Genomic DNA, 24,359 nt, shown 5'->3' with positions numbered 1-24,359 from the left:
CTGATCAACTGAAGACCTTCAGGAAAACAAACAGAAACACAGCACTGGGGGCTCTGGGAATGGGGTGTTCTACCTCTGAAGGCCTCACATCCAACTGCGCACCACCTGCCCGAGTGGCCCCCAGCTGTTCTCCCACCTGGGAAGCACATGGACAGCCATCTGCCGCCTCCCCAGGACCTGTCAGGAGGAAGCTGTGCCAGCGCTGGGAAGCTGGTCTCCACCTTGCCCTGACGCGGGGTGTGGGTTTCCCAGCTGGTGATTAACCTGGAGCACTCCAGCACCCACCCCTACTCTTCCTGCTGGATCTGCTTCCTTCTCTAGGTGTCGCTGCTGATTGCTGCCTATTTTTTTTTTCAACTTTTGAATTTTGCCTTTTTTACATATTCTAGAAACAATTTCTTTGTAGAATGGTGATTTGCAATTTTTTTCTCCTAAGTACTTTGTAACAAGACATTTTGCTGATCAGAGTTTTTAATTTTGACTAAATCCAATTTATCACAGAAATGGGGAAAAGAAAAAAACCCAACTTTCTATGTCAGAATTTCACAGTCAGCATATGAAGACTTAATAAGGCCTTCATATGAAAAAAAATGCATAAACGTGCAAATAACAAAATATTGCTCTTTCTAAGCTAAAGAAAAATTGTATCAGATACAAGGACAGATATAGAAAGAAAGTCAAGGCATCTACAACTTTTACTAGAAGTCTGTGGTGTATGGGTTGCAGCACATGTTGTTGCAATATACATGGATCCAGTAAAACAAACGATAGCAATAATGGAGTCTCTATAGCAAGGTTTTTTTTTTTTTTTTTTTTTTTTTTTTTTTTTTTTTTTTTTTTTTTTTTTGACAGGCAGAGTGGACAGTGAGAGAGAGAGACAGAGAGAAAGGTCTTCCTTTGCCGTTGGTTCACCCTCCAATGGCCGCCGCGGCCGGCGCGCTGCGGCCGGTGCACTGCGCTGATCCGATGGCAGGAGCCAGGTGCTTCTCCTGGTCTCCCATGGGGTGCAGGGCCCAAGCACTTGGGCCATCCTCCACTGCACTCCCTGGCCACAGCAGAGGGCTGGCCTGGAAGAGGGGCAACCGGGACAGAATCCGGCGCCCCAACCGGGACTAGAACCCGGTGTGCCGGCGCCGCTAGGCGGAGGATTAGCCTAGTGAGCCGCGGCGCCGGCCTCTATAGCAAGATTCTTACATTTTGTGTAAAACATTAAGGGTGATTATGATGGGTTCATAATGCATTTTATAAATTCTTTTGCCTCAAGATAGCAAGTATATTAGGGCACACTTGTGTCAAGTTGCATCTGTGTCCCAGGCTTCTCCTGCATAAGATAGTGAACAAAATCAGACAACTCCCTGCTGTACCAGTTTCTGAGTCCTGACCTCCCTCAGCAGTTTGACTTGTCCACCTTGCCAGATCCTCTCCAGCTTTCTGTATAGCATACAATGTTTTTAGCTGTGCTTACCAGGAAGGACTTGGAAAAGCCTGACTATTCAATCCTGCTGCAAGAGTAACCCAAACTAATTTTATAATGTTTCAAAAATACACACTCCTATCGCGAATGATGTGAGTGGCATCCACAAACTTACCAATCATCTTGACAGCTGTTACATGAGTCCACATTCACATAAAAGTATGTGCCATTGTGCTGAATAAGGAAAACATTAAATTGGGTTCTATTGCACACCCAAACCCCTCTTTTCTCAATGTTCAATGATAACAGTTTTTCATTATAATAGAGAGTTGTTACAGGGCTATACAGACATATATATATATATATATATACATCTGTATGTATAATTATATATGTATTCATGTGTTCATATACTTTATGCATCACTGTTTTGAAAGCTAATACATGTTTATGACATTGAGTATGTTTCATATATCTCTATATGATAATTACTGAGTAATTTTTATGCATAAATCAGGTGCTTGTGAGAAATGACTTTCTCTCCACAACTCCCTCTGTCGTCTTCTTTATGTTTTTTGATAAATTTCAACAGATGCTTATTGATTTTATTATTGCTTACCAGGAGACATGTGGTTATGTGGATAGTATCTATTATATAAATATTTTCCATTTTATTAATTTTCCTTTATAATGTTTGTGTTTCCTTCTACTTTATTTGAATTCAATTGCTATGGCATTAAATTACTTTCCAGTTATTTCCACTTTGCTATTGAAGTCTCTGATATTGCTGACATCTTTCCTCTCCATGTTGTATTTTCTCACCCATTGCCATACCTTCAAGATCTCCACCAAATAATCTATACTTTAGATTGTGATAAGCTTTGTGTCCCAGAACCATGCTGCTCCAATCTTTTAATTCTTTAGATAGCATATGTGTCTTTTTTAAGATTTTTTTTATGGAAAGACAATTGCAGAGAGATAGGGAGAGACACAATGCCAGATCCTAGAATATGTACCTTTAATGATCCCATACCGCTCAATCTCTGGAGTGTTAAAATCAAGCTTTCAGATTTGTAATAGTGCCATTTGGAAGACTGTATACTGTATGCAAGGCACGTTCCAGTCTGTTGGGACAGAGCAATGAACAGTGTGAGCATGATATGTGCCTGTGTGCAGTGCGTGGTGTGCTGCAGTGAGATGAGAGCTGCCCGTGAGAAACAGCAACAATGAAGGATAGCGTGGAGGGAAAGTGCGCGATGCTGTCTGAACCAACAAAAAGGGACCTGGGAAAGAAAGGGGATTCCTTCCTAGGGGATGGGTACTACCATGAAACCAGAGCATTTGGCCAGGATCAACAGAAATTGGCTCGGAGTGTTGCAGGCAAAATGACAAAACAAGAATCGTGTTACTGAATGGTGGGTCATAGAACATTCAGGGAACTATAGGTGGGTGTTCTATCCTTGTGCTTGAATGTAAATACATTCATGGGGTAGGATGGGATGGAAAGCAGACCAGGAACAGCCATACAGAACATCTTATTTTTATTTGAGGAAAAACATGGAATTTGGATAGCAAAAGAGTGGAAAGAACCAAAAAGAGGGTGAGTTTACAGCACTTGGACTACGATGGTTACGGCTTTAACTCAGAAGTTGAGGAAACAGAAGTTGCCCTTAGTTTTATTTGATTAGTTGTGAGTAAAATTCTTGTTGTTTAAGTTCCCTTAAAACTTTGTACATCATTATCATATAGACAAGCTATAAAATGGCTATACAGTGATGACTCTTACTCTGTATTTGGTTTTTGCCATTCCACAGTAAGAGGCAGCAGAACGGAAGACTCTGTAGTTTCAGTTAGTTGCATTTTGGAGGATTTGATTCTTCTTCACAGTGAGGTTGAGCTACTGTGAATTCCTCGAGACCATTTAAGACAAGCTGCTCTTGTATTTGCCTATAGAAACTGGTGTCAGAGACGTAATCTCTTGTACTGAACATCAGAGGAATGGCGTGTGCTGTCAGACTGTTTCTGGTGGTGAGGAGGAATGGTTGAAAATCTCTTGGGCCTGTTTTTTTATCAGTTATTTTCAACTTTTCTTAGCTGTTTCTGACAGTGTTGTAAGTCTATTCCTCTTGTAAAAGCTTTTTGTTGTTAGAGCTAACACTCAGCTTTGATAAGCAAGAGCACTTTTATTAACGCTTTATAATAGCCTTTTATTTCAAAATACGATGAGCTTTGTCAATTTTTAAACAGTAATGACCTGCAGCCTTGGATTTATGGCTAATTCATCATATTTCTTGATGGTTTATTGTTTTTAGATGTGTGTGGATGCCTATAATTTTCTGAGCTATCTAATCAGTCAAAAAATCTAAAAAGGAAATAATAAACACCCTTCTGATCAAATCCAGCATTACAATGTGTAGTCTTCCATGATGACAGGAATTGTCTTGACTCCTCCACTTCTCTCTTTCTTTCTCCTGGGTCTCAGCAAAAAACAGACCCCGGGATCTTCAGTGTGGTCTCACTGCTGATGTTGGCTCAGGTGATGGAAGGGAAAAGGTTGTCGACACAGTAACCAGGGCTACAAGAAGCTTCGCAGCAGCTGTCTTGAACACTTCATGGGATCATATAGGAAAGAAGAAAGATGCAAGGGGGAAGATAAAATGATAAAGAAAAAACAACCCAAAAAACCTTTAAAATCATAGGACTAGCTAACCATACTTGGGTTTTATTTAAAAAGGGAAGAGGTGAATGTTTGGCAGAGTGTTGAAAACAGCCTTTGTCATATTTGCATCCCGTGTCAGAGTGCCTTGGTTGAGTCCAGACCACATCTAATTCCAGCTTCCTGCTAATGCACACCCTGTCAGGCAGCAGGTGACAGATCAGGAAATGGGTCTCTGTCAACTCCTGTGAGAGACTCAGATGGAGTTCCAGGCTCCTGGTGTTGGCCTGATCCAGACCTAGCTATTGTGGAGTAAATTAGATGAAAGATCTCTCTCTCTCTCTCTCTCTCTCTCTCTCTCTCTGTGTGTGTGTGTGTGCCTTTCAAATATATATATATATACATACATACATACATTGAAAGAATAGCATGAAATACAAAGACAATTTTTTGTAGTTGAAAAGCTTGACCAGCTGCAGAAAATGATCATGGAATGTGACGAATGAGGCTTTGGTGAACACATATTTGCCACTTCTGGGGTCACCAGACCTTATTAATATATTTCTTCTAGGCCCAGAAGATCACAGGAAAGCTTGATTGAAAGATGAATGCTTAGGAAGGAAAGGTAATGATTTGCTTCCTGATTGTTCTGTGTGTATCCTTGAAGCTCCTAGGTGCTGCTACCTTCCAAAATAAATAAATAAATAATTAAATCTTCTCACACATGTGTCTGGCTGCTGCTTAGTGCCTGCTGTCTACCTCTCATGAAAAGCCTATACTTGCTGGATGGTTCATTTAAATGTTTTGAATGTTGTTTGCTGTTTTCCAAATGTATTTCCATGAAAAAAACCACCCTGTATGTCATATGAGAGGAAGAGATTGAAATATATGCCTAATACACAAAGAGTAGAACTTTGCCTTATGCTTTATTGAATATAGGAATGTACGGCATTCTAACACCCTTTTCTCCACTTCTTAAATTCAGGAAACATTGACATTTCCCAAATATAAATTTCTTAGGCCCTTTGGAATCCACCTAAATTCTCCATTTCTGGTACACTGCCATAATCTATTCCTTTATGTCTTGTCAAAATTACTCCAAACATTACAAGTAATTGATCTCTTGCAGATCTGATTATGGCACATCAGTCATTCACATTACATTGAGAGTGATTTCTCCACGTGCCATTTCCCATAAGGCCAATTAATGAATTTTTATCAACTTGTCCTACAAACTACACAAGCAAGAACCATCTTGCTTACTTATTAATGATATAAGTTTCTGATTTCCAACTCAGGGTTCATAAAATATATTAAAATGCTTGAGTAGAGATCATGAGAATCTATACTTTCAATAGACAAGGCTTGACTTTTGCAACAACATGAAGGAATCTAGAAGACATTAATGTTCAGTGAAATACTATAGGCACAGAAGACAAGTAGTGCATATTCTCATTTATAGGTAGACTCTAAGTTAATTGAACATGTAAAAGCAGAGAGCAGAATGCTAGCTATCAGAAACAGGAGCCGAGACAACAGGAGATGTGGAGTTTCTACTGTTTCTACAAGAGAAGAGTTTCTACTGTTCTATTCGTGCTAAAGTTTCAGATCCACTGAATTCCTACACGCTGCCCTGAGCTAACTGAGTTGTTCCTTGTCAACATCTCAGCCTTAGCTTCTCACTAAGTCCTGTCGACGGTGCTGGCGTTTTTCTCAAGTCCCTTCTGATAACCCCCATAATGTAATCCACATTTCCCCAGCAGTGCTCCTTGTGGTCACTTCGTCTGGTGGACTCCACACCCTGCCATCTCTGCCTGCCACTCACACTCAAGCATCATCACTCAGCTCACAGATCTGTCCAGCAATTTTCCCAGGCCAGGGTGTTCTCTAGTATATTATTATACACAAATAATTTAAGCATGAGGTTGGTCTTTCTCATTATGTTACTTTTCTTATTAATTTCTTTCCTGAATTCTCAGTACCCTAGCATGTTTTCTAGAATAAGGTAGCTTTGGTTTAGTAGTTGGGACCTATTATTTTGATATAAATATCTTATTAATAGCATTTTAATGATTGTATGTACATACAAAAATTCAAATCTAAATAACATAATTTGGTCATAGAAATTATTCTTTTTTCAGATTTCATTTTGCAAGCATGCAAATGAAACAAACAAATCACTACAGAGATCTTTAGTATTAAATATTGACTTCAGTTCCTGGAACTGCACAGTCATCACTTGACTGTGCTTATCTAGAGTTCAGTGCAGCTCTGAAAGAAACATACTTACAATTTAATTAGAAGTATTTGATCTCAGAAGATGAAAAGAACATGTGAAATTAATGTGTATAAACTTTTCAAAGTGCCACAAACATATTTTACATTTATTTGCTATTATATCAAATTCCAAATGGGTTATATTTTATTACAGATTTTTTATGTTTACATTAGAATTCTGAAATAGATGACATTCTAATTATTTACTTTTATTTTATCATAAGTATCCTATGAAGTCATCATCATATGTTTCTAAAGTGTACACACTTTTCAATTATTGCAGAAAAGCACACAATATGACATATACACAAAGCTCAGGGAAGGCTGTGTTTCTAAAGTAAGGTGATTTTCCTGTTTATTGTGCTCCTCAGAAAATATGATGATTGGTTGCCCATTTCCTATTTTGTGATGTAGAAAAAGAAACTTGGATTTAAAATGGAAAATGCAAATAATAAACTAAAATTGTATTACCAAGGATACCACATATCTACATTTATTTTTAGTTAGGGAGATATATTGACAAATTACTATTATCTATATTTCTGGGGAAAAGTGGTTCATATACACGTGTGTATATGTACAACGTGGAAGGACAGACTCAAGCAAGTTAGCATGCCCATCACCTCAAAAACCCATCATTTATTTCTCTTAAGAGACTCTCCTCTTTGACCAACGTCTCATACAGTCTCCACTTCTATCTTTTGATAATCACCATTCTGCTCTCTGCTTTTATATGTTCAGTTAACTTAGAGTCTACCTATAAATGAGAATATGCACTACTTGTTTTCTGTGCCTATAATATTTCACTGAACATTAATGTCTTCTAGATTCTTTCATGTTGTTGAAAATCACAGGCTTTGCTATTTTTATTAAGACTAAATAAATATAAATAATATTCTATAGTGTATATATAAACCACGTTCAGGTTAATTGCAAGCATGCCTATTGTGGATAATGTTGCACTGGAGATAGGAGTCTAGATATTTCTTGGACGTACTAATCTCAAATTATTTAGGTTTATACTCACAAGTAGCATCTTTGGATCTTGTGGTAACTGTTTTAATTTTTTGAAGAATCTTCCATACTGTTTTCTCATGATGCCTGTATGAATTTACATTCTTACCAGCAGTGTATAATGGTTCCTCTTTTTCCACACTCTCACCAATGAAACAGGAGAGCTCAAAAATGGACCCACACATTTATGGCCACTCAATTTTTGATAGAAGTCCCAAGAATACACAATGGAAAGAGGACAGCCGCTTCAATAAAATATGTTAGGTAAACTGGGTATCCACAAAGACCGGAATGAAGTTGGACTGTTGTCTGACACACACATATAAAAATGCAGACATAGACAGAAGATCAACACAAAATGTATTATGCACATAAATGTGAGACTAACAATAAAACTACTAGAAGGAAACATACAGAAAATGTATACAATATTAATCTGGGCACAATTTTTGGGGGGGATTTGGATCCAAAAGCTTATGCAACAAAAATAAAAATAGAAAGTGTCAACACATCAGACTAACAAGCTTCTGCACAGAAAATGTAATAAATAACATAGTGAAGAGTTAACTTTTGGAGTGGAATAAAACATTTTCCAGCCATACATCTGACAAGGAGTTACCAAAATGTGCAAGTAACTCAACACAGCAGGGAAATAAATTAACATTTTTAAATAGATGAAGGATTAAGTAGCAGCTCAGCTGTTAAGATGCCATTTGAGGGGCCAGTGCTGCAACCAGTTAGAGACCCGGCTGCTCCACTTCCAGTCCAGCTCCCTGCTATTGCACCTGGGAAAGCAGTGGAGGATGGCCCAAGTCCTTGGACCCCTGCACATGCATGGGAGACCCAGAAGTTCCTGGCTCCTGGATTCAGATTGGCTCAGCTCCACCTGTTTTGGACATTTTGGGAGTGAACCAGTGGATGGAAGATCTCTGCCTTGACCTTGCCTCTCTGTAGCTCCACCTTTCAAATAAATAATCTCTCTTTAAAAAAAAAAAGATGCAATTTGAGATGTCAGCATCCCATTATCAGAGTTCCTGATTCAAGTCTCAGCTCTGTTTCCAATCCAGCTTCCTGATCATGTGTATTCTGCAAGGAGGCAGATGATGGCACAAGTACCAGAGATCTTTTCACTGATGTGGGAAACCAGGATGGAGTTCTTGGCTTTGGCTTGTCCCAGAGCTAGTTAGTGAGGGCATTTGAGAAGGGAACTGAGAAGGGAACTAGTGGATGGAAACTTTCATTCATTCTCTCTCTCTCTCTCTCTCTCTCTCTCTCTCTCTCTCTCTCTCTCCCCCTCACAAATAGAATAGATACACAACACTTTAAAACAAAAGCACAATGCAAGAAAATGAAGAGTTTATGCTGGATTTCCATTTTATCAGACTTCCTATAGAAGATTTTAGTGAAAAGACACTAGTTAAAGGCACAGTGTCCTTGTAGTCTTTAAAAATCTATAATGCTAGTTTGTCAGGTAAATTCTTACTTTTTGTATAGCCAAGATTGTACATAAGTGAATTCATATAAACAAAAGCCACAACTAGAAAGTAGAAAAATAGCGAGAAACTTTTCTAACCATTCATAGGGTAAACAACTCTGAGGAATACACATCCTTCTTTCAATAAAGAATTATAGGACTCCCGTAACTTGAAAGTGGGCCTGGTGGCTGCGTGTTTTGGAGATGCAGAGTGTCCTCACAGCGTAGTAAAGTTCAGATCTCATGACAGTGATAATTTGAGAATGCATACAAGAGCATATCCCAGAATTGGAATAGCTGGAACTTTTTGGGCTATTCAGTCAAGTGGAGATTAAGGTTATCAGTAAGGAGGTGTCTGATCTAGAATATAGCGTACAGTGAACCATTTTCAAGGAATTCTTTATCAGTTATGTTCAATATTAAAAGAATCTATTGGAGCAAATACAGAGAAGAACATGCATTAGATATTCATTTAAGAGGGTTGAAATACAGGGTTCTCTTGTACACCGGGTACAGGTATCTTCTGACATGCTTCAGCAATGTGGAAAGATGGTGCTCAACTTTGGCTGTCCAAAGGGTAACTGAGCAAGGTCTCTTCCGCCATGTTGGTTGCTCATCCAAACAAGGAAGGCTTGTGGATTATGACAGCCAGACGGGCAATGGAAGAGCTCTGTCTTCAGAAGACAACTATTTCTGCAGGCTCCACGCTTCCATCCATAGTGCCTGAAATTTATCAAGAATACTTTAGGATGCGGTGAATACATGCTGAGAACCTTAGGAAGGAAGAGCAAGAACTTGAAATAGCTGGCGTGGATGATCTGGGGAACTGTGATTATTTTCAAGAAATCCTTAAGGGTGAGTTGACTCAGATCATCTACAAAATTTCTGTAAGCATAAGTGAAGGTCCAAAATGTCACATGTCATTGCTTTCAGTTGCACAGCAATTTGACTTTGCCAAGTAACTACAAAAAGAAATTTATAATGACCTTCAGGCTCTTCAGGCTTTACACAGAGATGACCCTCTCACTTGGGATTAAGTGGCATGGCGAGGACTAGAGATTGAGTCAAAACCAGGAGAAGAGCAGCCTGCAATGTAGTCAACGAAAACAATGGAGGTGTGTAAGAGGGAGGAGAGGGGCAGTGCAGTGCCAGAGGAGGCTGTGAGACTGTGCCTACGGGGACCATGCGGAAGGGACACATCAACCTTTTCATGGAAAGATTTTCTAACAATACAAACAGTGATATTCTCAAAGGGAAAAGGCAGGAAAAAACAATGATTATGTTCAAGAAGGCACATGAATTCAAGCTGCTGTCAGAATCCCAGTACAAGCAGTGGATTGAGTTGATACTGCACAAGAGTTGTTTGGGGAAGCATTAGAGGTGGCAGTAGATGGGGCAGCATTTTTTTTTTATTTATATTTAATGAATATAAATTTCCAGAATACAGCTTATGGATTACAATGGCTTTTTTCCCCCCATAACTTCCCTCCCACACGCAACCCTCCCCTCTCCTGCTCCCTCTCCCCTTTCATTCACACCAAGATTCATTTTCAATTATCTTTATACACTGAAGATCAATTTAGCATATATTAAGTAACACTTTCAACAGTTTGCACCCACATAGAAACACAAAGTGAAAAATACTGTTTGAGATGTACAGTGTATTAAGGACAGAGATCCTACATGAGGAGTAAGTGCACAGTGATTCCTGTTGTTGACTTAACAAATTGACACTCTTCTTTATGGCATCAGTAATCACCCTAGGCTCTAGTCACGAGTTGCCAAGGCTATGGAGGCCTTTTGAGTTCACTGACTCTGATCATATTTAGACAAGGTCATAGTCAAAGTAGAAGTTCTCTCCTCCCTTCAGAGAAAGGTACCTCCTTCTCTGATGACCTGTTCTTTCCACTGGGATCTCACTCACAGAGATCTTTCATTTAGGTCATTTTTTTTGCCAGAGTGTCTTGGCTTTCCATGCCTGAAATACTCTCATGGGCTTTTCAGCCAGATCCGAATGCCTCAAGGGCTGATGCTGAGGCCAGAGCGCTGTTTAGGACATCTACCATTCTATGAGTCTGCTGTGTATCTCACTTCCCATGTTAGATCGTTCTCTCCTTTTTTATTCTATCAGTTAGTATTAGCAGACACTAGTCTTGTTTATGTGATCCCTTTGACACTTAGACCTATCAGTATGATCAATTGTGAACTGAAATTGATCACTTGGACTATGAGATGGCATTGGTACAAGCCACCTTGATGGGATTGAATTGGAATCCGCTGTCACGTTTCTAACTCTATGATTTGGGGCAAGTACAAATTGAGCATGCCCCAGATTCTACATCTCTTTCCTCTCTTATTCCCACTCTTATATTTAACAGGGATAACTTTTCAGTTAAGATTCAACACTTAATAATAATTGTGTATTAATTACAGAGTTCAACCAATAGTATAAATTAGAACAAAAAAATACTAAGAGGGATAATGTGTTAAGTTGCTCATCAACAGTCAGGGCAAGGGCTGATCAAGTCACCGTTTCTCATAGTGTCCATTTCATTTCAACAAGTTTCCCCTTTGGTGCTCAGTTAGTTGTCAGCAATCAGGGAGAACATATGATATTTGTCCCTTTGGGACTGGCTTATTTCACTCAGCATGATGTTTTCCAGATTCCTCCATTTTGTTGCAAATGACCGGGTTTCATTGTTTTTGCCAGTGTTTAGTATTCTATAGAGTACATATCCCATAAGTTCTTTATCCAGCCTACCGTTGATGGGCATTTAAGTTAATTCCAGGTATTAGCTATTGTGAATTGAGCTGCAATAAATATTAAGGTGCAAACAGTTTTTGTGTTTGCCAATTTAAATTCCTTTGGGTAAATTCCAAGGAGTGGGATGGCTGGGTTGAATGGTAAGGTTATATTCAGGTTTCTGAGGAATCTCCAGACTGACTTCCATAGTGGCTTGACCAGTTTGCATTCCCACCAACACGGGGTTAGTGTCCCTTTTTCCCCACATTCTCTCCAGCATCTGTTGTTGGTAGATCACTGAATGTGAGCCATTTTAACCTGGGTGAGGTGAAACCTCATTGTGGTTTTGATTTGCATTTCCCTGGTTGCTAGTGATCTTGACCATTTTTTCATGTGTCCGTTGGCCATTTGGATTTCCTCTTTTGAAAAATGTCTATTAAGGTCCTGGGCCCATCTCTTAAGTGGGTTGTCTGATTTGTTGTTGTGGAGTTTCTTGATCTCATTGTAGATTCTGGTTATTAATCCTTTATCTGTAGCATAGTATGCAAATATTGTTTCCTATTATGTCGCTTGCCTCTTTATTTTACTGACTGTTTCTTTTGCAGTGCAGAAACTTCTCAATTGGATGCAATCCCAATTGTAATTTTGGCTTTGACTGCCTGTGCCTCCCGGGTCTTTTCCAAGAAGTCTTTGCCAGTGCCAATATCTTGCAGGGTTTCTCCAATGTTCTCTAATAATTTGATGGTGTTGGGTCGTAGATTTAGGTCTTTAATCCATGTTGAGTGGATTTTTGTGTAAGGTGTAAGGTAGGGGTCTTGCTTCATGCTTCTGCACATGGAAATCCAGTTTTCCCAGCACCATTTATTGAATAGACTGTCCTTGCTCCAGGAATTAGTTTTAGATCCTTGATCAAATGTAAGTTGGCTGTAGATGTTTGGGTTGATTTCTGGTGTTTCTATTCTGTTCCATTGATCTATCTATCTGTTTCTGTACCAGTACCACGCTGTTTTGATTACAACTGCCCTGTAGTATGTCTTGAAATATGGTATTATGATGCCTCCAGCTTTGTTTTTGTTGTACAAGATTGCTTTAGCTTTTCAAGGTCTCCTGTGCCTCCATATGAATTTCAGCATCACTTTTTCCAGGTCTGAGAAGAAGGTCTTTGGTATTTTGATTGGTATCACATTGAATCTATAAATCGCTTTTGGGAGAATTGACTTTTTTAAAACTTTTATTTAATGAATATAAATTTAGAAAGTACATCTTATGGATTACAATGGCTCCCCCCCCCATAACGTCCCTCCCACCCGCAACCCTCCCCTTTCCCACTCCCTCTCCCCTTCCATTCACATCAAGATTCATTTTCGATTCTCTTTATATACAGAAGATCAGTTTAGCATACATTAAGTAAAGATTACTACAGTTTGCTCCCACACAGAAACATAAAGTGAAAAATACTGTTTGAGTACTAGTTATAGCATTAAATCTCAATGTACAGCACACTGAGGACAAAGATCCTACATGAGGAGTAAGTGCACAGTGACTCCTGTTGTTGACTTAACAAATTGACACTCTTCTTTATGGCATCAGTAATCACCCTAGGCTCTTGTCATGAGCTGCCAAGGCTTTGGAAGCCCCCTGAGTTCACTGACTCTGATCATATTTAGACAAGGCCATGGTCAAAGTGGAAGTTCTCTCCTCCCTTCAGAGAAAGGTACCTCCTTCTTTGATGACCCATTCTTTCCACTGGGATCTCACTCATGGAGATCTTTTATTTAGGTTTTTTTTTTTCCCCCAGAGTCTTGGCTTTCCATGCCTGAAATACTCTCATGGGCTTTTTTGGATATTGATTCTTCCAATCCATGAGCACGGAAGATTTTTCCATTTTTTGGTATCCTCTTCTATTTCTTTCTTTATGATTTTGTAATTGTCATTGTAGAGATCTTTAACGTCCTTTGTTAAGTTTATTCCAAGGTATTTGATTGTTTTTGTGGTTACTATGAATGGGATTGATGTTAGTAGTTCTTTCTCAGTCGTGGCATTGCCTGTGTATACAACGGCTGTTGATTTTTGTGCATTGACTTTATATCCTGCTACTTTGCCAAACTCTTCTATGAGTTCCAATAGTCTCTTAGTAGAGTTCTTTGGATCCCCTAAATAAAGAATACCGTCTGCAAAGAGGGATAGTTTGACTTCTTCCTTCCCAATTTGTATCCCTTTAATTTCTTTTTCTTGCCTAATAGCTCTGGCTAGAACTTCCAGAACTATATTGAATAGCAGTGGTGAGAGTGGGCATCCCTGTCTGGTACCAGATCTCAGTGGAAATGCTTCCAACTTTTCCCTATTCAATAGGATGCTGGCCATGGGTTTTTCATAAATTGCTTTGATTGTATTGAGGACTGTTCCTTCTATACCCAGTTTGCTTAGAGTTTTCATCATGAAAGGGTGTTGTATTTTATCAAATGCTTTCTCTGCTTCTATTGAGATAATCATATGGTTTTTCTTCTGCAGTCTGTTAATGTGGTGTATCACATTGATTGTTTTGCGCACATTGAACCATCCCTGCTTACCAGTGATAAATCCCACTTGGTCTGGGTGGAGGAGCTTTCTGATGTGTTGTCACATTCTATTGGCAAGAATTTTATTGAGGATTTTTGCATCTATGTTCATCAGGGATATTGGTCTGTAATTCTCTTTCAAAGCTGCATCTTTCTCAGGCTTAGGGATTAAGGTGTTGCTGGCTTCATAGAAAGAATTTGGGAGGCTTCCCTCTTTTTCGATTGTTCTGAATAGTTTGAGAAGAACTGGAGTTAGTTCTTCTTTAAATGTCTGGTAGAATTCAGCAGTGAATCCATCTGGTCCTGGGCTTTTCTTTGTTGGGAGGGCCTTTATTACTGTTTCAATTTCTGTTTCAGTTATGGGTCTATTTAAGTTTTCTATGTCTTCATGACTCAATTTAGGTAGATTGCATGTGTCCAGGTATCTATACATTTCTAATAGATTTCCCTGTTTGCTGGCACACAACTCTTTGTAGTAATTTCTGATGATTCTTCTTATTTCTGTGGTGTCTGTTGTTACATTCCTTTTTCATCTCTGATTTTATTGAATTGGGTCTTTTCTTTTTTAGGTAATTGGGCCAATGGTGTATCAATTTTATTCATTTTTTCAAAAAACAGCACTTCGTTTGGCTGATTTTTTGTAATTTTTTATTCAATGCTGTTGATTTCTTCTCTGATTTTAATTATTTCTGTTCTCCTACTAGATTTGGGTCTGGTTTGCTGCAGTTTTTCTAGATCCTTGAGATACGTTGAAAGCTCATTTATTTGGTCCCTTTCCAATTTCTTGATGTAGGCACCTAATGCTATAAACTTTCCTCTTGACACTGCTTTTACTGTATCCCATAAGTTTTAGTATGCTGTGCTGTTATCCTCATTTACTTCCAGAAAGTTTTTGATTTCTCTTTTGATTTCTTCTATGACCCATTGTTCATTCAGGAGCATGTTGTTCAGTTTCCATGTGTTTGCATACTCCCTAGGGATTCCTGAGTTGCTAGTTTCCAGCTTCATTCCATGTGGTCTGAGAAGATGCATAGTATGATTTCAATTCTTTTGAATTTGCTGAGACTTGCTTTATGGCCTAGTATGTGGTTGATCCTAGAGAAGGTTCCATGTACTGCTGAGAAGAATGTAAATTCTTTAAATGTAGGATTGAAAGATCTGTAGATATCTGTTATATCCATTTGGGCAATAATGTCGATTAAATCTGCTGTTTCCTTTTTGATCTTCTGTCTGGTTGATCTGTCAATTTCTGAGAGTAGAGTATTAAAGTCCCCCAGTACTATTGTATTGGAATCTAAGTCTTCATTTAAGTCCCTTAACATATCTTTTAAATAAACCGGGGGGCAGCATTGTTTAAGGACTCTGGGACAATGTGGCAGATGAAGCTGCAGGTGCTAATCTACTCAAAGAGCCCTGACGTAGCCAAGCTCCTTGAAGAAGCCTTTCTGAAACTAAAAACACAGTCTTCTGTGGCTTGCTTAGCTGTCATAGGTCCAGGCTTGGTAGCTCTGAAAGATAAGTACCTATATTGGTCATATTGAAGTGGTGGCTACAAAAAGGCAAAAGCAGTATTTAAAGGGTTACAGGAAAGCTGTCCATTTGTAGTCCATTTTTAATAGAATTTTATGAAAGGGCTTTGAGAGATTTTGGATCTACAGATTCTGATCTTTGGATGGATTATGTAAAAGAGGAATTGAGTCACTACCTTGGAAGGCCTGATAACTGTGGACAGGTCTATTGGTGTGTCATGAAAATGTTGCAGGGAAAATCAGCAGAGTTGTTTGTGGCTCAGCTGGCCACCCGTGATGAGGAAGAACACAGCCAATTTCGTGATGTAGTGCAAGCTCTGTGGGAAAACTATTATGAATCAATCTGTAATTTGTTCAAAATGGCAGACAGGATGTCTGTCGGTCTTGACACATACTTTTTAAAAATTAATTTGTTAATGTTTAGTTCCAAAAAAGAAAACTGCTGATTTCAAGGCTACTTGTTGAGGCCAGACCTAAATGTTCTAAATGTTCTTTCTACTATATGGAAATCCTACAACTGAGTTTCATTTATTATCTCAGGTTCATCATGCACATTGTTGGTAAATTGGTGTTGTCTTATCCGTTGGGCCATCATGCCCCCGATGCCATTTTAGGCTCTGACCCCCATGGCCATCTTGTACAGTAGGCTTTAGTCCTCAGCCCCATGGCCCAACCACCAGTGTCAGCTCCACCCAAACCCTAAGGGTTTTGCTGCTCCTACATCCCTGCTTGCCCCTTCCCCTGACAAAGGTATAATAGGACTTGCTTTCAGCACACATGCTCTCTCTCTCCTGATGCCTCTTGCCCTCTACCCCTGGCCCATTAGTCCCCCCCCCCCCCCGCCGCAATAACCCTTTCCTTTAACTCTGGTGTTTGGTGTGTTTTGTGGTGTCCTTACATTGGTGTTGTGACTTGGATCCAGGCTCTCCCATCGACCTTGCTCTCCCTTCGGGGAAAGTTAATTTGGGGTCCTACATTTCTGCCAGTGACAAAACACATGACCAGAATTCCTTCACACCACCAAACACTCTGTGATCTCCATCCACACAAAGTCCTTTAAAATCTTGAGGTAAGACACAGAATGAGAACTCTCTCATGGCAACCCCTGCTATGAATTGTGGTTCCATTCTACTTTGTTCTGAAGTCCTGATACCAGGCACTACAGCTCCTACAGCCTTGTGACTGTACAGACTCCGTGCCTGGGGAGCAGTGGGTGTGGATGATCATTCAACCCCTGTGCTCCTGTGGGTGTGTGGGTGATGACTTCTGCCCTCTGTTCCCATACCCTATCATGGAACAGCCATGATCTCGGGGATGTCCAATATCCACAAGTCGGACTCTACAGGTCACCATTGGAGCTTCTTCTTCCTGCATTCCCTCTGATCCTCTTCTTGATTATCTCCTACCTCAACAACTCAGTCCAAATGATACATATAACCCCAAAATTATTGGGATCTCTACCACTTCTGTGAGCGTTTTGGAAAACTGGAAGATTTCCCATTTCTAAGCCTTCTAAGCCTTCACTTGTGTTCTCTGGCTCAAACTCTCCTGACTTCCATAGCTCTCACTAAGAAGCCAAAACACCTTTCTACCTTAGATCCTGCCACTTATGCTGCAGCCACTGCTATCATGGCCTCCTTTGATCCAGCCAATGAACCCCTTCCTCAACAGTCCCAATCACAGACACCAGCCCAGCCACTTCCCGGGGCTGCAGCAGCTCAGCCCCAGCACCATTATCTCCTACTTGACAACCGCAGAGTTCACCATCCATTCTGGCCCTCGCTATCTCATCAGTACCTCCCAGGAATTTCAGGGGGCAGCGTTAGCTTCTACTCCAGCTCTCACTGTACCTCCTTCCACCTTGTCTCAAATTCCCTGCTCATCCTTTCCTCAAAACCATTTTCAGCCCATTCCCCATACCCTTTGCCTTGTCACAAACCCAATCTACATTTTTACCTTCCATCCCCACCCTCCCCGCCCCTCAAGCCCCTCCCCTCTCTTCTGTGCCCAGTCCCTGAGTCACTCACTCCTGAACAGCAGCCAGGGAGCCCACCTCCATGTTACCCCCCGGGGAACTGACAGGGGCAGAGGGCATCATAAGGGTCCATGTTTGTTTCTCATTTACTCCAAAAACTGGATTCCTTCACCTCCAACCCAATGTCATACATCAAGGAATTTCACTATTTAACCCAGTCTTATAATCTGACTTTTCATCATGTCTTTATGATCCTCTCGAATGCCCTCCTCCCAAAGGAGTGAAGGCAGGTTTGGGAGCAAGCCCATCTCCATGCCGATTAGACACATCAGACTGATCCTGCCCATCTCATAGGTCCAGATGTGGTCCTCAATCAGGGCCCCAATTGGAACTACAACTCTCCCAATGGTATAACAGCCAGAAATTATTTTACTATCTGTTCGCTAGCTGGCCTAAGGAAATCCACCAGAAAGGCTGTAAATTATGATAAACTGAGAGAAGTTATTAAAGATAAAAAGGAAAATCCTTCTGCCTTTTTGTAGCGCCTAAGGAAAACTCTCCTCCAATATACCAGCTTAGATCCCAAGTCTCCTGACGGCCGTAGCCTTCTCATGAATCATTTCTTTGCCCCGAGTTTTCCAGACATTAAGGCAAAGTTAAAATGGCTTGAGAAGGGTCCATAAACACCACAGGCAGGGATTCTATAAGTGGCCTTTAAAGCATACAATGGGAGGGATGAGAGAGCCCAAAAGAAAAGATTCCAAATGCTGGGGAAGGCTTTGCAGCAACCTGCTGCCTCCAGTAGCCCTGCTGACCACAAGAGTTCTCTGGGCCCATGCTTTAAATGTGGCCAAATGAGCCATTGGGCCAGAATGTGTCCCAACCCCAGAGACCCACCCGGTCCTTTCCCTAAATGCCAACAGAAGGGCCATTGGGGAGAGAACTGTTCTCTTGTCCATCGAGTCAGTAGACCGTCCACCCCACCTATGCCCTGGGTTGACCACTTAGGGCTGGCTACTGAGGACTGAAGGAGCCCAGACTCCCGCCAACCAACCATGGCCATCACTCCATGGGAGCCCAGGGTAACTGTGAAGGTAGTAGGTATGCAAATTTCTTTCCTTATTAACATTAGGGCAACCTTCTCAGTCCTTACCAAGTATTGGGGGCCCAACCTCTGCTGCCTCAACCTCCATAGTCAGGGTGGAGGGAAAACCTTATAGACCTCTGTGGATTCCCAGTCTGCTCTACATAATTAATATGATGCCCTTCTCCCACTCTCTTCTCGTTATACCTCAGTGTCCTATGTCCCCTTTGGGGAGAGACCTACTCTATCAGATTGCTGCTCAGGTGGTTTTCACCCTCCAGCCAATGGCCTCATCCTCCAGCTCACCTTTGCCTCCCTTTTTACTACTCCTCTCTCAAGACAACCCAGTCCCAGCCACCCTGCCTACCTCAGGGCTCCTGTCCACTGTCAACCCACGAGTATGGGACAACAGTCACCCTATAGTAGTGACCCATCATCCTCCTGTCCAGACTAAGTTACAAAACTCCACATTTCCTTCCCAGCCACAATACTCTGTACCCATTTCCAGCCTTCAAAGTCTAAAGCCTATTATTTCTAAACTCCTCCACCAGGGCCTGCTACACAAGGCTGGTTCCCCCTATAACACCCCAATTTGGTGGTTAAAAAGCCTAACAGGTCCTTCCGTCTGGTGCAAGACCTCTGCCTTGTTAACACAGCAACAGTACCCGTACACCTGGAAGTCCCCAACAGACTGCTTTCTCCTCAACTTCCTAGCAGCCAAAGCTTATTGGGTATCCTTCACCAAACCACAGCTCTGCTTCTCTGAGGTAACCTATCTTGGGGTGCATCTCACCCCCACCCACAAGGCTTCACTGCTGACAGAAAGTGCCTCACAGCTAACCTCCCACCCCCTTCTACCAAGAAGAAATTCTTTCCTTTCTAGGCCTGGCAGGATTCCTACACTCACGGATTCCAAACTTCTCCCTTCTGGCCCTGCCACTCTACAAAGCCACAAAGGGATTCCTCCGGGAGCCCCTCTTACCCCAGTCACCTCCCAATATCGCAAGCTCCAACAGGCTGTGCTAGAGGCCCCTGCCTTACACTTACCAGATCTCGCACGGCCCTTCCACATTATGTCATTGAAAGCTGAGGAATGGCCTTGGGGGTTCTCAGCCATCGAGCTGGTCCCTCTTTTGCTCCTGTAGCCTATTTCTCAACTTTAGACTCCAGAGTCAAGGTCTGGGCACCCTGTTTATGGGCACTAGCCTCAGCAGCAGTCTTCATACAAGAGTCAAAGAAACTCACTTTTGGCTCACTGCTCACCAGTCTTTCCTCACACCACCTATCAGAACTCCTGACTTACGAAGGCCTCCAGTCTCCCACCCTCTCGCATTCTGGCCCTTCAGGTGGTGCTAACTGAGGAACCTATTCTCACTTTTAAACCTTGTTCTCCTTTAACCCAGGTGCTCTTCTTCCCTCTCCCCTCCATCTCCAGATCACTCCTGCATTAAGACTATCGAACACTTACTATCCCATCCCTCAAACACCCAGGAGGGTCCCCTCAATAACCCCACTCTAGTCTGGTTCACAGATGGTAGCTCTGTCTTTCACGATGGAATAAAAAGGACAGGTTATGCTGCGGTATCAACCACCAATGTTATTGAAGCAGGACCACTCCCTTCCAATACTACTAATCAACAGGATGAGCTCTATGTTCTAATCTGTGCCTTTATGCTAGCAAAAAATAAAACTACCACTGTCTATACCAACTCAAAATACGCCTTCCATATTCTCCTATCCCACTCAGCAGTTTGGAAAGAAAGGGACCCTTTTACTACTAAGGGGACAGCCATTTCCAACGCTACTCTCATAACCACTCTCCTAGAGGCAGCCCCATCTTCCAACACGAATCGGACTTGTCCACTGTAATACTGATAATCGTCCACTCATCAGATTGATAATACTGCCATCACTGCGGATAATAACAGGGCAAATCAGGTGGTTTGGTGGGCGGCACTGTCCTCTTTTCCTTCCAGCGTGTCCCCCACTCCACCTGCTGTACTAGCAAACAGCCCTGGGGACCAACTGTCTCGGCAGCCCTCCCCTCAGGCTATCTTATTCTATCTCCACCACTCGTTTCATCCCAACGTCTCTTCTCTGCAAGTATTTGTCAATCTCTTCTTCTCTCACCAGAAGATACTGAATATCTTCAACAACTCACCTCTTCTTGCTCTGTATGTCAAAGAACAAACCCTAACTCTAACCTCCATCCTCCACCCTTCCCCTCCCATCAAGCCAGAGGACCCCTGCTGGCCTCTGACTGGCAGATTGGGTTGACTTCACCCATATGCCCAGAGTGGATGTTTTCAATATGTCTTGGTACTAGTAGATACCCTCTCCATGTGGGTCGAGGCCTTCCCTACTACTAACAAATGGGTGCTAACAGTTTCCAACATCCTACTTCAGGAGATTATCCCCCATTTCAGGGTCCCTGGCTCTCTCCAGTCAGACAATGGCCCCGAATTTGCATCCCAGGTAACTCAGCTACTTACCAAGACACTTAACATCCCCTGGCATTTCAAATCCCTTATCACCCCAATCCTCAGGAAAAGTAGAAAAATGCTCTGAATAAACTTTCCCTTGAGCTTCACTTGGATTGGACTAAACTACTTCCTTTGGTCCTTCAAAAAAAAAAAAATCTCAATATTTCACCTTTCGAACTTATTTACAGAAGTCCCTTAATTCCTCCAACTATAAACTCTCAATCTCCACTCCTGTCATCCTGTCTAGTAGATACCTTAGATATCTATAGATACCTTAGATATTTCTAGAGATCTCTCCTCTGCTCAGACACCTCCAGAGTTATGGAGCTATACAGACACCTACTGCCTAGCTCCAGGTACAACCACCTCAGACAGCTCCCCTCCCATCACAGTAGGAGCAGGGTATTCCTATCCCTTTCACACCCCTCCATGCACTCTACTCCCACTAAAATACAGGCTAAATGGACCTGACCTTATCGGGTTTTTCTAACTACTCCTACAGCAGCAAAGTTACGGAGAACCCCCCATTGGGTCCACCTCACCCAACTATGAATAAATTGGCAACACCCTTGCCTAAACTGGATATTAAAAATCATTTTGTCTTTTTAGCATTTTACTAGGTGAAAAGCGACATATCATTGACATATCATATAATTCTATGATATTAGTGAAATTAAAGTGGTTTTTCATGTCTTCCTACATTTCACATTCTTAGAATTTTAATCTTTTTCTTGCTAATTTATAAGTATTTTGTGTATTAAAAGTATTAATCTTTTCTCAAAAATAATTTAAAATGACAGTATGTACAATATTTATAGTAGCTTCAACCAGATTCATTTCTTTTCTATTTACATGAGAATGTTTTGCACTGTAATTACAAATAAGGCTTAACATTTTGTAAAGTTTTGAATGAAAACTTTGGTTTTCAGGTGAAATCTCAATTTGGTAACAGAAATATGAAAAGGGTTGTCGCTCCCCCTCTTCATGGAGGAACGACACTAAACGCTGCCTAGGCTTCATATCCGAGTCACGGCACCATTATGTCGCTCCCCATCTTCGTGGGGGAATGACACAGGACCCTGCGCTGTTCTTTCATCTGCTCGGCCCTCCCCGGGTTTGCTGCTGGTTCTTCCCGGGTTGGCTACTGTCCCTTCCACCTCCGTGGAAGGGCGGTTCCCCCTGCCACATTCCCCACTTCTGCAGGGGAGCAGCACACCGCCGGCCGGCTCTCTCGGGGGCTGCACAGGTGTTCCCCTTAGATGTTCCCCTTAGATTTCCTGGTGCATGCCGTCTCTCTCCTCCTTTATAGTCCTCCTCTGCCAATCCCAACTCGGCTACCCACACGCCGAGTACGCTGCTCTCCTCCAATCAGGAGCAGGTCCTACAGTTTATTGGCTGAACTGGAGGCAGCTGTGTAGAAGCTGTTTTCTTCTCTCCCAGCACCATATTGTGGGAGAGCAGATGCATAGAATTAGTCTTAATCCCAGTAACTTAGTCTAGTCCCAGTTGCTCCCCACAAAGGGTGGCTTTTAAAGAGCATTTTAGAGATGACCCTTCAGTCACTGATTGCACAGCTCAGTCTGGTCTGTCCATGTTATTTTGGATATTGTTGTGTTGACAATGAGTGCCAAAGCAAGATTTAAATGACTTAAAAGAAAATTTAAAATTTTCATCTTATTTTATTACAAATTCTGCCAAGTTTAATGCAGCAGAAACAATTCAAGTTTTTATGTTCTAGAATAAAGATATTGCTTTATGTATGAAATAGCATTGTTGAAATTCTGGGTCAGTATATCTTGGCTCTGATATACGGCTCAGGCTTCATTTCCTGTGGTCTCTCTGATGTCCTTCAGGTCACGACTTAGTGTTCAATAAAGTGACTATGCTAACAGAAATTACTTGCTCACATTGATTTGCTTTTTGGCTTTTCTTCCCCACAGGGAAAAAATCTTTCTATAAATCCTAAAGTACTACTACATGAAAGAAATTGTTAATGTACTCAATTTCTGATAATTGATGCATCATTTATCTAGTCTGTAAGTTATCCATTCTATTTCAGCCTATATGCCAATTTTAGAAACTGTTCTCATTTTAACGCCTTTGGGTTCCTTGTCCCATAACCCCCTTTTTTAAATTAGATTTTTATTTATTTATTTGAGAGATAGAGTTACAGACAGTGAGAGGGAGAGACAGAGAGAAAGGTCTTCCATCCACTGGTTTCCTCCCCAAGTGGTGACGATGGCTGGAGCTGGACTGATTTGAAGCCAGGAGCCAGGAGCTTCTTCCAGGTCTCCCACTTGGGTGCAGGGGATCAAGCACTAGGTCCATCTTCTATTGATTTCCCAGGCCAGGCAGAGCTGGATTGGAAGAGGAGCAGCCAGGCCGAGAACTGGAGCCCATATGGGATGCCAGTGCCGTGGGTGGTGGATTAACCTACTGTACCATAACACTAGCCCCATCCCACAACCCCTTAATGGATAGTCCTGATCCTCAAGTCCATGTTACATTTTTATATCCATATTCTTATCAAACGACTAATTTGCTGGTAGATTTTCATTTTAAAAGAGGAGAACATACTTTTTTATATCTTTATAGCTTCAAAACGGTTATCAACATTCATATCCTTGTCAAGTAAGGCACACAATTTGAATTTTAACTTTATTTGACATCTGAAAGATTGTCTTTTATTGATTGCTCCTTTCTTTTCCTGGAGCTCTCCTCTCATAGCTAACAGCATAGAAACCTCTGGTGGTCTTGCCAAACCAAGGACAGCCTCTCCAGGTGTTTCCAAATCCCCAGCTGAAGCTAAGCACTATTTCTGTTCTGCTTGCTCTCTACTTCAAGTCAACGTTATGAAAATCTCTTATTACTACTCACTTGGTTCTTGGCATTTTTTGTTCCTGATATTGTGAACCCTCAGTAGTGTTACTTGTGATTGTGTATATAACTTGTATTATTTGTAGTATTAAAACTATCAACTTCTCTTTTACCATTCACTTACACATGAATTTAGACAGTAGGATTCATCAAAAGCAAGACTTTGTTTACATCATTGTATTACTATCTCACTATAAAATGTATAAAGTAGAGTAGAACAGAAAGATGTGATTTTAATGAATAGCTTCTGTGATCTGCTATTCGAATTGCTATCT

The 24,359-nt window shown here is 41.2% G+C and overlaps 1 pseudogene; it reads left to right on the top strand.

Moving 5' to 3' along the window:
- The first annotated feature begins 9,078 nt into the window (after positions 1-9,078).
- On the top strand, positions 9,079-16,111 carry LOC103351069 (U3 small nucleolar RNA-associated protein 6 homolog pseudogene; annotated as a pseudogene).
- The last annotated feature ends 8,248 nt before the right edge of the window (positions 16,112-24,359 follow it).

Source organism: Oryctolagus cuniculus, chromosome 13, assembly GCF_964237555.1.
Source record: "Oryctolagus cuniculus chromosome 13, mOryCun1.1, whole genome shotgun sequence".
Taxonomy (NCBI): domain Eukaryota; kingdom Metazoa; phylum Chordata; class Mammalia; order Lagomorpha; family Leporidae; genus Oryctolagus; species Oryctolagus cuniculus.
This window is presented reverse-complemented; position numbering and strand designations above follow the sequence as displayed.